The sequence below is a fragment of the Scyliorhinus torazame genome, chromosome 10 (genome assembly GCF_047496885.1).
Source record: "Scyliorhinus torazame isolate Kashiwa2021f chromosome 10, sScyTor2.1, whole genome shotgun sequence".
Lineage (NCBI taxonomy): Eukaryota > Metazoa > Chordata > Chondrichthyes > Carcharhiniformes > Scyliorhinidae > Scyliorhinus > Scyliorhinus torazame.
In genome coordinates this window covers 5,455,303-5,472,599 of record NC_092716.1, presented here as the reverse complement: position 1 = coordinate 5,472,599, position 17,297 = coordinate 5,455,303, and the positions used below count along the sequence as shown (strand labels likewise).

Sequence of the window (17,297 nt, the reverse complement as noted above, 5' to 3'; positions counted from 1 at the left end):
ATTGAATTCACTCCTCATACATCAGCGCTGTCTGTGCGTCACAGCTTCCGCAGATGATGCTGTTGTACTTTTCTCAACTGAATGCCATTATTCTAATTTCCTTCTGCTGGTAATTTGTGAAAATCTGTCCGACTCTGGCACTGTCTCCCTGCTCAGTTGCAGACTGCTCATTCAGAAAGGCTACTTTCCACTTGGTGCGGAATGAGAGCTGTGTGAGTGTGTGTGTGTGTGTGCTGACACTGTACAGCTCTCTTTGTTCCACTCCACCCACTTCACAAATAGGAAAAGGTGGGCAAGGTCAGGGAGGACCCCAAATTTCAGTGATTGACCTTGGGGGCAGATGGACTCATTTTCATTGCATTAAATCCATACATTTGGCTAGTTTACAAACAGGAAGTACATTTCAAAAGCACTTCATTGCCTTTTGAAGGACTTTGGGATGTTCTGGTTGTTAGGATCCCTGATCAGACTCCAACAGTGGCTCAGTTACTGGTCCGAAAACCTCAATGTGGGCTGGACTCTCCCAAGATGGCACTATGTCCCCACGCCAGCGTAGAAACGCTGCAGTTTTAGTCTGGAGATTCCTGCAAAAAGGTTAATTCACTGCCTTGCCGGGGGCGAGCAGGAACCCGGAGTGATTCCCGCAGCTTTAGTTGTGGATACGGCCCCCCGCACGTCCGGGTTGGAGTCTGCGCATGCGTACAGTGGCGGACTCAGACTGCAGAGGCAGACATAAAAATTAGCCCCCCCACCACCATCAGTCAAGCGCACGAGCATCTGACCGCGCGGATCTAACCCCCGGCCGCTTGTTAGGTGCCCCCCCCCCCCCCCAGTGTCCAATCCCCCCACCCCCCACCAGGGCAGCCGCGGACTGAGTCGCGAGCATCCCGAGCGGCAATAGGTGGTTAGTTCCACGCCATCGGGAACTCGGCCCGTCGGGAGCGGAGGATCGCTGGGTGGGTCTCTGGCCCCCCAGCTGCGCGGCGTACTCCGCGATCACGCTGATTCTCGGGTCCCGGAAATCGCCGGACCGGAGTCAGGCCCGATTCCAGCGTGAAATTGGATTCTCCACCCCCGCACCAAACGCGATTTCGCCAAGGGGTTGTGGAGCATCTGTTATTTTGTTTTTAAGACTGTGCGGAAAGATCGATTGCATGAAGAAACAGGACTAGGAGATTTTAAAACAAAACTTTATTACAACGACAATCTTCAACTCTTCAAATTCAAACTGAAAAGAACCGCTTAAACATCCACCTTAAAACTAATCAACTTCTCATCAAACAATAAAATACACATTCCACTCTCAACTCAGCTTAAAAAAACAAATCCTAAAGTTTTTCATGCAATAAAACACGGATCCTGGCACTGGTGACAATCCCGTCTCAATCTACCTGAACCTCGTCAAATGGCTGCTTCACTTGGTCAGTTTCAGCCTCTCCCTCGTCCCCAGACAATGCTGCTCTTCCTCGAAAGTGGTATCACTTTGTAACCAATGTTACTTGGAAAGGAATTGTGGACACAGAGTCAAGTCATTGGGAGCTCAGCTTCCCTTTCTCTCAAAGCTTCGCCAAGCTCACTGCCTCTCTGTCATTACTTGAGGTCTCAGGGAAAACAAGGGATTATGGATCAGAGACCAGACCTCATTTCCAAAATCCTTTCTGCAAAACTCTGGACGGATTCTCCCTTGCCCGACGGCAATATCGTAATCTGTCACCTGGCGGCGAATACCTTCCGATGCCCCACACACACTGGGCGGGGGTCTCCGCCGGTGGCAATCTCCGTTTTGCCGGCGACCGGGGTCTTCCCGACGGCGTGGGGCTGCCCCACAACGGGAAACCCCATTGACCGGCCGGCGTAACGGAGACTCCCGCCGGCGGGTCGAGCAGAAATGTGGCGGGGCCGAGAATCCAGCCCAGACTCTCACTGGGGTACGGGTCCCACACACACTGACTCTCACTGGGATACGGGTCCCACACACACTGACTCTCACTGGGGTACGGGTTCCACACACACTGACTCTCACTGGGGTACGGGTCCCACACACACTGACTCTCACTGGGGTACGGGTCCCACATACACTGACTCTCACTGGGGTACGGGTCCCACACACACTGACTCTCACTGGGGTACGGGTCCCACACACACTGACTCTCACTGGGGTACGGGTCCCACACACACTGACACTCACTGGGATACGGGTCCCACACACACTGACTCTCACTGGGGTACGGGTCCCACACACACTGACTCTCACTGGGGTACGGGTCCCACACACACTGACTCTCACTGGGGTACGGGTCCCACATACACTGACTCTCACTGGGGTACGGGTCCCACACACACTGACTCTCACTGGGGTACGGGTCCCACACACACTGACTCTCACTGGGGTACGGGTCCCACACACACTGACACTCACTGGGATACGGGTCCCACACACACTGACTCTCACTGGGGTACGGGTCCCACACACACTGACACTCACTGGGGTACGGGTCCCACACACACTGACTCTCACTGGGGTACGGGTCCCACACACACTGACCCTCACTGGGGTACGGGTCCCACACACACTGACTGTCACTGGGGTACGGGTCCCACACAGACTGACTCTCACTGGGGTACGGGTCCCACACACACTGACTCTCACTGGGGTACGGGTCCCACACACACTGACTCTCACTGGGGTACGGGTCCCACACACACTGACTCTCACTGGGGTACGGGTCCCACACACACTGACTCTCACTGGGGTACGGGTCCCGCAGACACTGACTCTCACTGGGGTACGGGTCCCACACACACTGACTCTCACTGGGGTACGGGTTCCACACACACTGACTCTCACTGGGGTAAGGGTCCCACACACACTGACTCTCACTGGGGTACGGGTCCCACACACACTGACTCTCACTGGGGTACGGGTCCCGCAGACACTGACTCTCACTGGGGTACGGGTTCCACACACACTAACTCTCACTGGGGTACGGGTCCCACACACACTGACTCTCACTGGGGTACGGGTCCCACACACTGACTCTCACTGGGTACGGGTCCCACACACACTGACTCTCACTGGGGTACGGGTCCCACACACACTGACTCTCACTGGGGTACGGGTCCCACACACTGACTCTCACTGGGTACGGGTCCCACACACACTGACTCTCACTGGGGTACGGGTCCCACACACACTGACTCTCACTGGGGTACGGGTCCCACACACTGACTCTCACTGGGTACGGGTCCCACACACACTGACTCTCACTGGGGTACGGGTCCCACACACTGACTCTCACTGGGTACGGGTCCCACACACACTGACTCTCACTGGGGTATGGGTCCCACACACACTGACTCTCACTGGGGTACGGGTCCCACACACACTGACTCTCACTGGGGTACGGGTCCCACACACACTGACTCTCACTGGGGTACGGGTCCCACACACACTGACTCTCACTGGGGTACGGGTCCCACACACACTGACACTCACTGGGGTACGGGTCCCACACACACTGACTCTCACTGGGGTACGGGTCCCACACACACTGACCCTCACTGGGGTACGGGTCCCACACAGACTGACTCTCACTGGGGTACGGGTCCCACACACACTGACTCTCACTGGGGTACGGGTCCCACACACACTGACTCTCACTGGGGTACGGGTCCCACACACACTGACTCTCACTGGGGTACGGGTCCCACACACACTGACTCTCACTGGGGTACGGGTCCCGCAGACACTGACTCTCACTGGGATACGGGTCCCACACACACTGACTCTCACTGGGGTACGGGTTCCACACACACTGACTCTCACTGGGGTACGGGTCCCACACACACTGACTCTCACTGGGGTACGGGTCCCACACACACTGACTCTCACTGGGGTACGGGTCCCGCAGACACTGACTCTCACTGGGGTACGGGTTCCACACACACTGACTCTCACTGGGGTACGGGTCCCGCAGACACTGACTCTCACTGGGGTACGGGTCCCACACACACTGACTCTCACTGGGGTACGGGTCCCACACACACTGACTCTCACTGGGGTACGGGTCCCACACACACTGACTCTCACTGGGGTACGGGTCCCACACACACTGACTCTCACTGGGGTATGGGTCCTACACACACTGACTCTCACTGGGGTACGGGTCCCACACACACTGACTCTCACTGGGGTACGGGTCCCACACACACTGACTCTCAATGGGATACAGTTCCACACACACTGACTCTCACTGGGGTACGGGTCCCACACACACTGACTCTCACTGGGGTACGGGTCCCACACACACTGACTCTCACTGGGGTACGGGTCCCACACACACTGACTCTCACTGGGGTACGGGTCCCACACACACTGACTCTCACTGGGGTACGGGTCCCACACACACTGACTCTCACTGGGGTATGGGTCCCACACACACTGACTCTCACTGGGGTACGGGTCCCACACACACTGACTCTCACTGGGGTACGGGTCCCACACACACTGACTCTCACTGGGGTACGGGTCCCACACACACTGACTCTCACTGGGGTACGGGTCCCACACACACTGACACTCACTGGGGTACGGGTCCCACACACACTGACTCTCACTGGGGTACGGGTCCCACACACACTGACCCTCACTGGGGTACGGGTCCCACACAGACTGACTCTCACTGGGGTACGGGTCCCACACACACTGACTCTCACTGGGGTACGGGTCCCACACACACTGACTCTCACTGGGGTACGGGTCCCACACACACTGACTCTCACTGGGGTACGGGTCCCACACACACTGACTCTCACTGGGGTACGGGTCCCGCAGACACTGACTCTCACTGGGGTACGGGTCCCACACACACTGACTCTCACTGGGGTACGGGTTCCACACACACTGACTCTCACTGGGGTACGGGTCCCACACACACTGACTCTCACTGGGGTACGGGTCCCACACACACTGACTCTCACTGGGGTACGGGTCCCGCAGACACTGACTCTCACTGGGGTACGGGTTCCACACACACTGACTCTCACTGGGGTACGGGTCCCACACACACTGACTCTCACTGGGGTACGGGTCCCACACACACTGACTCTCACTGGGGTACGGGTCCCACACACACTGACTCTCACTGGGGTACGGGTCCCACACACACTGACTCTCACTGGGGTACGGGTCCCACACACACTGACTCTCACTGGGGTACGGGTCCCACACACACTGACTCTCACTGGGGTACGGGTCCCACACACACTGACTCTCAATGGGATACAGTTCCACACACACTGACTCTCACTGGGGTACGGGTCCCACACACACTGACTCTCACTGGGGTACGGGTCCCACACACACTGACTCTCACTGGGGTACGGGTCCCACACACACTGACTCTCACTGGGGTACGGGTCCCACACACACTGACTCTCACTGGGGTACGGGTCCCACACACACTGACTCTCACTGGGGTACGGGTTTCACACTCACTGACTCTCACTGGGGTACGGGTCCCACACACACTGACTCTCACTGGGGTACGGGTTTCACACTCACTGACTCTCACTGGGGTACGGGTCCCACACACACTGACTCTCACTGGGGTATGGGTTTCACACTCACTGACTCTCACTGGGGTACAGTCCCACACACACTGACTGCCGTCTCCTAACCATCACTCTGATGATTTCTCAAAAGCCGTTCCACTGTGAATGTCAACTTGACAGAACGGTTTGACATTTCCTTTTTCTGCTGTCTCTCAGATTACCAGAGGCAACGACAGGATCAGTTCCATCTCAATCAACCACAGAAACAATCTACCTCAGAATATGTTGGTTGTACAAGTCCTCAAACCTGTGCTCGGCCTTCCTTTTGGGAGTTGTGGAATAGCAGCCCTGGATAAAAATACCTGCGATGACCCCAAACATTACAAAGACATTTAGTGTTTGAGATGGTAGTGCTGATGTGTGCTATAAATACCAGGCTGTCCGCTTCAAGAACAAACAGCTTCCCACAAGGATCCCATTCAATAACAAATATTTAATAGTGAACACGCAATACTTAATAACAAATATATGCAAAAGCACCTCAAACCTGGAGACATCACTTCTGGTATTTTCACTCCATCCAAACCCCTCGATTAGATTCCAGTCTGTAACTCACTCCCAGGTATCTGTTATTCTATATCTAAACCACCCCGAACCCCTCGATTAGATTCCAGTCTGTAACTCACTCCCGGGTATCTGTTATTCTATATATAAACCACCCCGAACCCCTCGATTAGATTCCAGTCTGTAACTCACTCCCAGGTATCTGTTATTCTATATATAAACCACCCCGAACCCCTCGATTAGATTCCAGTCTGTAACTCACTCCCAGGTATCTGTTATTCTATACATAAACCACTCCGAACCCCTCGATTAGATTCCAGTCTGTAACTCACTCACGGGTATCTGTTATTCTATATATAAACTACCCGAACCCCTCGATTAGATTCCAGTCTGTAACTCACTCCCGGGTATCTGTTATTCTTTATATAAACTACCCGAACCCCTCGATTAGATTCCAGTCTGTAACTCACTCCCGGGTATCTGTTATTCTATATATGAACCACCCCGAACTCCTCGATTAGATTCCAGTCTGTAACTCACTCCCGGGTGTCTGTTATTCTATATATAAACCATCCTCAACCCTTCGATTAGATTCCAGTCTGTAACTCACTCCCGGGTATCTGTTATTCTATATATAAACCACCCCGAACCCCTCGATTAGATTCCAGTCTGTAACTCACTCTCGGGTATCTGTTATTCTATATATAAATCATTCTCAACCCCTCGATTAGATTCCAGTCTGTAACTCACTCCCGGGTATCTGTTATTCTATATATAAACCACCCCGAACCCCTCGATTAGATTCCAGTCTGTAACTCACTCCCGGGTATCTGTTTTTCTATATATAAACCACCCTTAACCCCCTCAATTAGATTCCTCTGTAACTCACTCTCGGGTATCTGTTATTCTATATATTAACCACCCCGAACCCCTCGATTAGATTCCAGTCTGTAACTCACTCCCGGGTATCTGTTACTCTATATATAAACCACCCCGAAACCCTCAATTAGATTCCAGTCTGTAACTCACTCCCGGGTGTCTGTTATTCTATATATAAACCATCCCGAACCCCTCGATTAGATTCCAGTCTGTAACTCACTCCCGGGTATCTGTTATTCTATATATAAACCACCCTGAACCCCTCGATTCGATTCCAGTCTGTAACTCACTCCCGGGTATCTGTTATTCTATATATAAACCACCCTGAACCCCTCGATTCGATTCCAGTCTGTAACTCACTCCCGGGTATCTGTTATTCTATATGTAACCACCCCGAACCCCTCAATTAGATTCCAGTTTTTAACTCACTCCCAGTTTCTGTTATTCTATATATTATTATTTGGCAGCACGGTAGCATTGTGGATAGCACAATTGCTTCACAGTTCCAGGGTCCCAGGTTCGATTCCGGCTTTGGTCACTGTCTGTGTGGAGTCTGCACATCCTCCCGTGTGTGCGTGGGTTTCCTCCGGGTGCTCCGGTTTCCTCCCACAGTCCAAAGATGTGCAGGTTAGGTGGATTGGCCATGCTAAATTGCCCTTAGTGTCCAAAATTGCCCTTAGTGTTGGGTGGGGTTACTGGGTTATGGGGATAGGGTGGAGGTGTTGACCTTGGGTAGGGTGCTCTTTCCAAGAGCTGGTGCAGACTCGATGGGCCGAATGACCTTCTGCGCTGTAAATTCTATGATAATTTTCTATGATATATAAACCACCCCAAACCCCTCAATTAGATTCCAGTCTGTAACTCACTCCCGGGTATGTGTTATTCTATATGTAACCACCCCGAACCCCTCGATTAGATTCCAGTCTGTAACTCACTCTCGGGTGTCTGTTATTCTATAACCACACCGAACCCCTCGATTAGATTCAAGTCTGTAACTCACTCCCGGGTATCTGTTATTCTATATATAAACCACCCGAACCCCTCGATTAGATTCCAGTCTGTAACTCACTCCCGGGTATCTGTTATTCTATATATAAACCACCCCGAACCCCTCAATTAGATTCCAGTCTGTAACTCACTCCGGGTATCTGTTATTCTATATTTAAACCACCCTGAACCCCTCAATTAGATTCCAGTCTGTAACTCACTCCCGGGTATCTGTTATTCTATATATAAACCACCCCGAACCCCTCGATTAGATTCCAGTCTGTAACTCACTCCCGGGTATCTGTTATTCTATATATAAACCACCCCGAACCCCTCGATTAGATTCCAGTCTGTAACTCACTCCCAGGTATCTGTTATTCTATATATAAACCACCCCGAACCCCTCGATTAGATTCCAGTCTGTAACTCACTCCCAGGTATCTGTTATTCTATACATAAACCACTCCGAACCCCTCGATTAGATTCCAGTCTGTAACTCACTCACGGGTATCTGTTATTCTATATATAAACTACCCGAACCCCTCGATTAGATTCCAGTCTGTAACTCACTCCCGGGTATCTGTTATTCTTTATATAAACTACCCGAACCCCTCGATTAGATTCCAGTCTGTAACTCACTCCCGGGTATCTGTTATTCTATATATGAACCACCCCGAACTCCTCGATTAGATTCCAGTCTGTAACTCACTCCCGGGTGTCTGTTATTCTATATATAAACCATCCTCAACCCTTCGATTAGATTCCAGTCTGTAACTCACTCCCGGGTATCTGTTATTCTATATATAAACCACCCCGAACCCCTCGATTAGATTCCAGTCTGTAACTCACTCTCGGGTATCTGTTATTCTATATATAAATCATTCTCAACCCCTCGATTAGATTCCAGTCTGTAACTCACTCCCGGGTATCTGTTATTCTATATATAAACCACCCCGAACCCCTCGATTAGATTCCAGTCTGTAACTCACTCCCGGGTATCTGTTTTTCTATATATAAACCACCCTTAACCCCCTCAATTAGATTCCTCTGTAACTCACTCTCGGGTATCTGTTATTCTATATATTAACCACCCCGAACCCCTCGATTAGATTCCAGTCTGTAACTCACTCCCGGGTATCTGTTACTCTATATATAAACCACCCCGAAACCCTCAATTAGATTCCAGTCTGTAACTCACTCCCGGGTGTCTGTTATTCTATATATAAACCATCCCGAACCCCTCGATTAGATTCCAGTCTGTAACTCACTCCCGGGTATCTGTTATTCTATATATAAACCACCCTGAACCCCTCGATTCGATTCCAGTCTGTAACTCACTCCCGGGTATCTGTTATTCTATATATAAACCACCCTGAACCCCTCGATTCGATTCCAGTCTGTAACTCACTCCCGGGTATCTGTTATTCTATATGTAACCACCCCGAACCCCTCAATTAGATTCCAGTTTTTAACTCACTCCCAGTTTCTGTTATTCTATATATTATTATTTGGCAGCACGGTAGCATTGTGGATAGCACAATTGCTTCACAGTTCCAGGGTCCCAGGTTCGATTCCGGCTTTGGTCACTGTCTGTGTGGAGTCTGCACATCCTCCCGTGTGTGCGTGGGTTTCCTCCGGGTGCTCCGGTTTCCTCCCACAGTCCAAAGATGTGCAGGTTAGGTGGATTGGCCATGCTAAATTGCCCTTAGTGTCCAAAATTGCCCTTAGTGTTGGGTGGGGTTACTGGGTTATGGGGATAGGGTGGAGGTGTTGACCTTGGGTAGGGTGCTCTTTCCAAGAGCTGGTGCAGACTCGATGGGCCGAATGACCTTCTGCGCTGTAAATTCTATGATAATTTTCTATGATATATAAACCACCCCAAACCCCTCAATTAGATTCCAGTCTGTAACTCACTCCCGGGTATGTGTTATTCTATATGTAACCACCCCGAACCCCTCGATTAGATTCCAGTCTGTAACTCACTCTCGGGTGTCTGTTATTCTATAACCACACCGAACCCCTCGATTAGATTCAAGTCTGTAACTCACTCCCGGGTATCTGTTATTCTATATATAAACCACCCGAACCCCTCGATTAGATTCCAGTCTGTAACTCACTCCCGGGTATCTGTTATTCTATATATAAACCACCCCGAACCCCTCAATTAGATTCCAGTCTGTAACTCACTCCGGGTATCTGTTATTCTATATTTAAACCACCCTGAACCCCTCAATTAGATTCCAGTCTGTAACTCACTCCCGGGTATCTGTTATTCTATATATAAACCACCCCGAACCCCTCAATTAGATTCCAGTCTGTAACTCACTCCCGGGTATCTGTTATTCTATATATAAACCACCCCGAACCCCTCAATTAGATTCCAGTCTGTAACTCACTCCCGGGTATCTGTTATTCTATATATAAACCACCCCGAACCCGTCAATTAGATTCCAGTCTGTAATTCACTCTCGGGTATCTGTTATTCTATATATAAACCACCCCGAACCCCTCGATTAGATTCCAGTCTGTAACTCACTCCCGGGTATCTGTTATTCTATATATAAACCACCCTGAACCCCTCAATTGGATTCCAGTCTGTAACTCACTCCCGGGTATCTGTTATTCTATATATAAACCTCCGAGAACCCCTCGATTCGATTCCAGTCTGTAACTCACTCCTGGGTATCTGTTATTCTATATATAAACCACCCTGAACCCCTCAATTAGATTCCAGTCTGTAATTCACTCCCGGGCATCTGTTATTCTATATATAAACCACCCTGAACCCCTCGATTCGATTCCAGTCTGTAACTCACTCCTGGGTATCTGTTATTCTATATATAAACCATCCTGAACCCCTCGATTAGATTCCAGTCTGTAATTCACTCCCGGGTATCTGTTATTCTATATATAAACCACCCTGAACCCCTCGATTCGATTCCAGTCTGTAACTCACTCCTGGGTATCTGTTATTCTATATATAAACCACCCTGAACCCCTCGATTAGATTCCAGTCTGTAACTCACTCCCGGGTATCTGTTATTCTATATATAAACCACCCTGAACCCCTCGATTCGATTCCAGTCTGTAATTCACTCTCGGGTATCTGTTATTCTATATATAAACCACCCTGAACTCCTCGATTCGATTCCAGTCTGTAACTCACTCCTGGGTATCTGTTATTCTATATATAAACCACCCTGAACCCCTCGATTCGATTCCAGTCTGTAACTCACTCCCGTGTATCTGTTATTCTATATATAAACCACCCTGAACCCCTCAATTAGATTCCAGTCTGTAACTCACTCCCGGGTATCTGTTATTCTATATATAAACCACCCCGAACCACTCGATTAGATTCCAGTCTGTAACTCATTCCCGGGTATCTGTTATTCTATATATAAACCACCTTGAACCCCTCAATTAGATTCCAGTCTGTAACTCATTCCCGGGTATCTGTTATTCTGTATATAAACCACCCCGAACCCCTCGATTAGATTCCAGTCTGTAACTCACTCCCGGGTATCTGTTATTCTATATATAAACCACCCTGGACCCCTCGATTAGATTCCAGTCTGTAACTCACTCCCGGGTGTCTGTTATTCTATATATAAACCACCCCGAACCCCTCGATTAGATTCCAGTCTGTAACTCACTCCCGGGTATCTGTTATTCTATATATAAACCACACCGAACCCCTCGATTAGATTCCAGTCTGTAACTCACTCCCGGGTATCTGTTATTTTATATATAAACCACCCCGAGCCCCTCGATTAGATTCCAGTCTGTAACTCACTCCCGGGTATCTGTTATTTTATATATAAACCACACCGAACCCCTCGATTAGATTCCAGTCTGTAACTCACTCCCGGGTATCTGTTATTTTATATATAAACCACCCGGAACCCCTCGATTAGATTCCAGTCTGTAACTCACTCCCGTGTATCTGTTATTCTATATATAAACCACCCTGAACCCCTCAATTAGATTCCAGTCTGTAACTCACACCCGGGTAGCTGTTATTCTATATATAAACCACCTTGAACCCCTCAATTAGATTCCAGTCTGTAACTCATTCCCGGGTATCTGTTATTCTGTATATAAACCACCCCGAACCCCTCGATTAGATTCCAGTCTGTAACTCACTCCCGGGTATCTGTTATTCTATATATAAACCACCCTGGACCCCTCGATTAGATTCCAGTCTGTAACTCACTCCCGGGTGTCTGTTGTTCTATATATAAACCACCCCGAACCCCTCGATTAGATTCCAGTCTGTAACTCACTCCCGGGTATCTGTTATTCTATATATAAACCACCCTGAACCCCTCGATTAGATTCCAGTCTGTAACTCACTCCCGGGTATCTGTTATTCTATAAACCACCCCGAACCCCTCGATCAGATTCCAGTCTGTAACTCACTCCCGGGTCTCTGTTATTCTATATATAAACCACCCCGAACCCCTCGATTAGATTCCAGTCTGTAACTCACTCCCGGGTATCTGTTATTCTATATATAAACCACCCCGAACCCCTCGATCAGATTCCAGTCTGTAACTCACTCCCGGGTATCTGTTATTCTATATATAAACCACCCCGAACCCCTCGATCAGATTCCAGTCTGTAACTCACTCCCGGGTGTCTGTTATTCTATATATAAACCACCCCGAACCCCTCGATTAGATTCCAGTCTGTAACTCACTCCCGGGTATCTGTTATTCTATATATAAACCACCCCGAACCCCTCGATCAGATTCCAGTCTGTAACTCACTCCCGGGTATCTGTTATTCTATATATAAACCACCCCGAACCCCTCGATCAGATTCCAGTCTGTAACTCACTCCCGGGTGTCTGTTATTCTATATATAAACCACCCTGAACCCCTCGATTAGATTCCAGTCTGTAACTCACTCCCGGGTATCTGTTATTCTATATATAAACCACCCTGAACCCCTCGATTAGATTCCAGTCTGTAACTCACTCCCGGGTATCTGTTATTCTATAAACCACCCCGAACCCCTCGATCAGATTCCAGTCTGTAACTCACTCCCGGGTCTCTGTTATTCTATATATAAACCACCCCGAACCCCTCGATTAGATTCCAGTCTGTAACTCACTCCCGGGTATCTGTTATTCTATATATAAACCACCCCGAACCCCTCGATCAGATTCCAGTCTGTAACTCACTCCCGGGTATCTGTTATTCTATATATGAACCACCCCGAACCCCTCGATCAGATTCCAGTCTGTAACTCACTCCCGGGTGTCTGTTATTCTATATATAAACCACCCCGAACCCCTCGATTAGATTCCAGTCTGTAACTCACTCCCGGGTATCTGTTATTCTATATATAAACCACCCCGAACCCCTCGATCAGATTCCAGTCTGTAACTCACTCCCGGGTATCTGTTATTCTATATATAAACCACCCCGAACCCCTCGATCAGATTCCAGTCTGTAACTCACTCCCGGGTATCTGTTATTCTATATATAAACCACCCCGAACCCCTCGATCAGATTCCAGTCTGTAACTCACTCCCGGGTGTCTGTTATTCTATATATAAACCACCCCGAACCCCTCGATTAGATTTCAGTCTGTAACTCACTCCCGGGTATCTGTTATTCTATATATAAACCACCCCGAACCCCTCGATCAGATTCCAGTCTGTAACTCACTCCCGGGTATCTGTTATTCTATATATAAACCACCCCGAACCCCTCGATCAGATTCCAGTCTGTAACTCACTCCCGGGTGTCTGTTATTCTATATATAAACCACCCTGAACCCCTCGATTAGATTCCAGTCTGTAACTCACTCCCGGGTCTCTGTTATTCTATATATAAACCACCCCGAACCCCTCGATCAGATTCCAGTCTGTAACTCACTCCCGGGTGTCTGTTATTCTATATATAAACCACCCTGAACCCCTCGATTAGATTCCAGTCTGTAACTCACTCCCGGGTCTCTGTTATTCTATATATAAACCACTCCGAACCCCTCGATTAGATTCCAGTCTGTAACTCACTCCCGGGTATCTGTTATTCTATATATAAACCACCCCGAACCCCTCGATCAGATTCCAATCTGTAACTCACTCCCAGGTATCTGTTATTCTATATATAAACCACCCCGAACCCCTCGATTAGATTCCAGTCTGTAATTTACTCCCAGGTATTCCCAATGTCATCTCCCGGCTCCGAACTTCTGATTAATTCAGCTTGGTCCTGATTGGATGTTAATCTCTCCAAAACAAGGCTGAGTGACAAAGTCCGAGAGAAATGTTTTCCTGAACCTATTTCACAGGAGAGTGGGAGGAAGGTAACCAATCAGCTTGGTGCTGGAGGGAGTTGCTGGATTCTCACCTGACTGACAATCACGGGTTGATGTATTGGGGAGTGCAGTAAAATCTCACCTAGGCAGCTACTGGAATTGAAATGTATTCAATAAATCCCGAATTGAAAGGCTTGTCTCCATTCCCCTCGAAGCCCTGCACCATCCTGACTGGAAATATATCGCTGCTCCTTCACTGTCACTGGGTCACAAATCTCGGAGCTCCATCCCTTCAGGTATGATGCACGATCAATTAGCACGAGACGAGAGTAGAGAGTAATCGAGGCTTTATTACGCAGAGATGTTACAGCGATGGACCTACGCATCGAGCCAGATCGCCTGCAGCTGCACCCTGAAGCAGACAACGCCTCGTCGGCCTGCGACCACGGGCTAGCTCGCTTTGAAGCCTCCATCGGATCAGCGACAGAACCACCCTCAGAGGCACAGAAACTCCAGATCCTGTACACACGGGTCAGCTCCGATATTTTTCCCCTTATCCGGGACGCGCCCAACTACACTGAGGCCGTGGCGCTTCTGAAAGAGAACTACACCCGGCCGATCAACAAACTCTACGCCAGGCACCTCCTGTCCACGCGGCACCAACTCCCCAGTGAGTCATTGGAAGGTTTCTGGCGTGCCCTGCACGCCCTGGCGAGGAACTGCGATTGCCAGGCAGTATTGGCCGTTGAACATACTGAACTCCTAATCAGGGACGCTTTCGTTTCGGGCATAGGGCCGGCATACATCTGCCAGCGCCTCTTAGAAGGGGGTACGCTCGACTTCGCGCCGAGCAAGAAACTCGCGACCTCACTAAGAGTAGCCTCCCATACTGTACAAGCGTACACCCCAACCGCACGGCGCCCCCTCCTGGACATCGTGGACCCCACCAGCGGCCGCCCCCAGCCAACCCCAAGCCTGCGCCGCGCGGCAGCCAACCCCGGGGGGCCCAAGTGCTATTTCTGCGGGCAGACAAAGCACGCCCAGCAGCGCTGCCCGGCGCGGAGCGCAATCTGCAAGGCCGGCGGGAAGAAAGGACATTTCGCTGCGGTGTGCCAGGCCCGGTTGATCGCCGCTGTAACCAGCCCCATTATTCCTGCACCCCTCACGTGTGCCCCATGGGCCCCGCCATCTTCGGCGCCATTTTGGACGGCGCCTCAGGACCCCTGCTCGTCAGGCACCTCATCGGCCGCTAATCGTCCGCAACCGCCTCCGTCCAGCCCGGGGCCCACCAACACCAGCCGCAGCTCACCTCCATCACGCTCAACCAGTCCCGGCCACACAACCTCACAACCGCGACAACGACAGTGAAGGTCGATGGCCACAAGACACCTTGCCTTCCCGTCTCCGGGAGCACGGAGAGCTTCATCCACCCCGATACGGTAAGGCGCTGCTCCCTCGCAGTGCACCCCATTACCCAACAAATCTCCCTGGCCTCCGGATCCCACTCCGTGGCGATCCGGGGGTACTGCATCGCCAACCTCACCGTCCAGAGCGTAGAGTTCAGCGGCTTCCGACTCTACGTCCTTCCCAACCTCTGCGCTGCCTTGCTACTTGGCCTGGACTTCCAGTGCAACCTCCAAAGTCTAACCCTGAAATTTGGCGGGCCCCTACCACCCCTCACCGTATGCGCCCTCACGCCCCTTAAGGTCGACCCACCCTCCCTGTTTGCAAACCTCATCCCGGATTGCAAACCCGTCGCCACCAGGAGCAGACGGTACAGCACCCAGGACAGTACCTTCATCAGGTCTGAGGTCCAGCGGCTGCTGCGGGAAGGCATCATCGAGGCCAGCAACAGCCCCTGGAGAGCTCAAGTGGTAGTGGTGAAAACGGGGGAGAAAAACAGGATGGTCGTTGACTATAGTCAGACCATCAATCGGTACACGCAGCTCGACGCGTACCCCCTCCGACGCATATCTGATGTGAAATATGAAAAATGAAATGAAAATCGCTTATTGTCACAAGTAGGCTTCAAATGAAGTTACTGTGAAAAGCCCCTAGTCACCACATTTTGGCGCCTGTTCGGTGAGGTTGTTACGGGAATTGGACCATGCTGCTGGCCTGCCTTGTTCTGCTTTCAAAGCCAGCGATTTAGCCCTGTGCTAAACAGACCCCGTGGTCTATCAGATTGCGCAGTACCGGGTATTCTCTGCAGTGGACCTGAAATCTGCCTATCACCAGCTCCCCATCCACAAGGCGGACCGCCAATACACTGCGTTCGAAGCAGACGGCCGCCTTTACCACTTCCTTAGGGTTCCCTTCGGCGTCATTCATGGGGTCTCGGTCTTCCAACGGGAGATGGACCGAATGGTTGACCGGTACGGACTGTGGGCCACCTTCCCGGACCGCGATAACGTCACCTTCTGCGGCCACGACCAGCAGGACCATGACGCTAACCTTTCCAAATTTCTCCACACCGCCAAACTCCTGAATCTAACGTATAACAAGAAGTGTGTGTTCAGCACCAACCGCTTAGCCATCCTCGGCAATGTGGTGCTAAATGGAGTTCTAGGGCCCGGCCCCGACCGCATGCGCCCCCTCATGGAACTCCCCCTCCCCCACTGCCCCAAGGCCCTCAAACCTGGGGTTCTTCTCATACTATGCCCAGTGGGTCTCTAACTATGCGGACAAGGCCCGCCCACTCATCCACTCCACAGTTTTCCCCCTGGAGACCGAGGCTCACCAGGCCTTCAACCGTATCAAGGCCGACATCACCAAGACCGCAATGCACGCGGTCGACAAGTCCCTCCCCTTCCAAGTCGAGAGCGATGCATCAGACATCGCTCTGGCCGCCACCCTCAACCAGGCAGGCAGGCCCGGGGCATTCTTTTCCCGCACCCTCCATGCATCCGAAATTCGGCACTCCTCCATCGAAAAGGAGGCCCAAGCCATCGTTGAAGCTGTGCGGCATTGGAGGCATTACCTGGCCGGCAGGAGATTCACTCTCCTCACTGACCAACGGTCGGTAGCCTTCATGTTCAATA

General features: G+C 50.8%; 1 protein-coding gene across 4 annotated transcripts in view; it reads left to right on the top strand.

Moving 5' to 3' along the window:
• Positions 1-17,297, top strand: part of pepd (peptidase D) — a 720,447-nt gene that overhangs the window by 105,300 nt on the left and 597,850 nt on the right. The window lies entirely within an intron of this gene.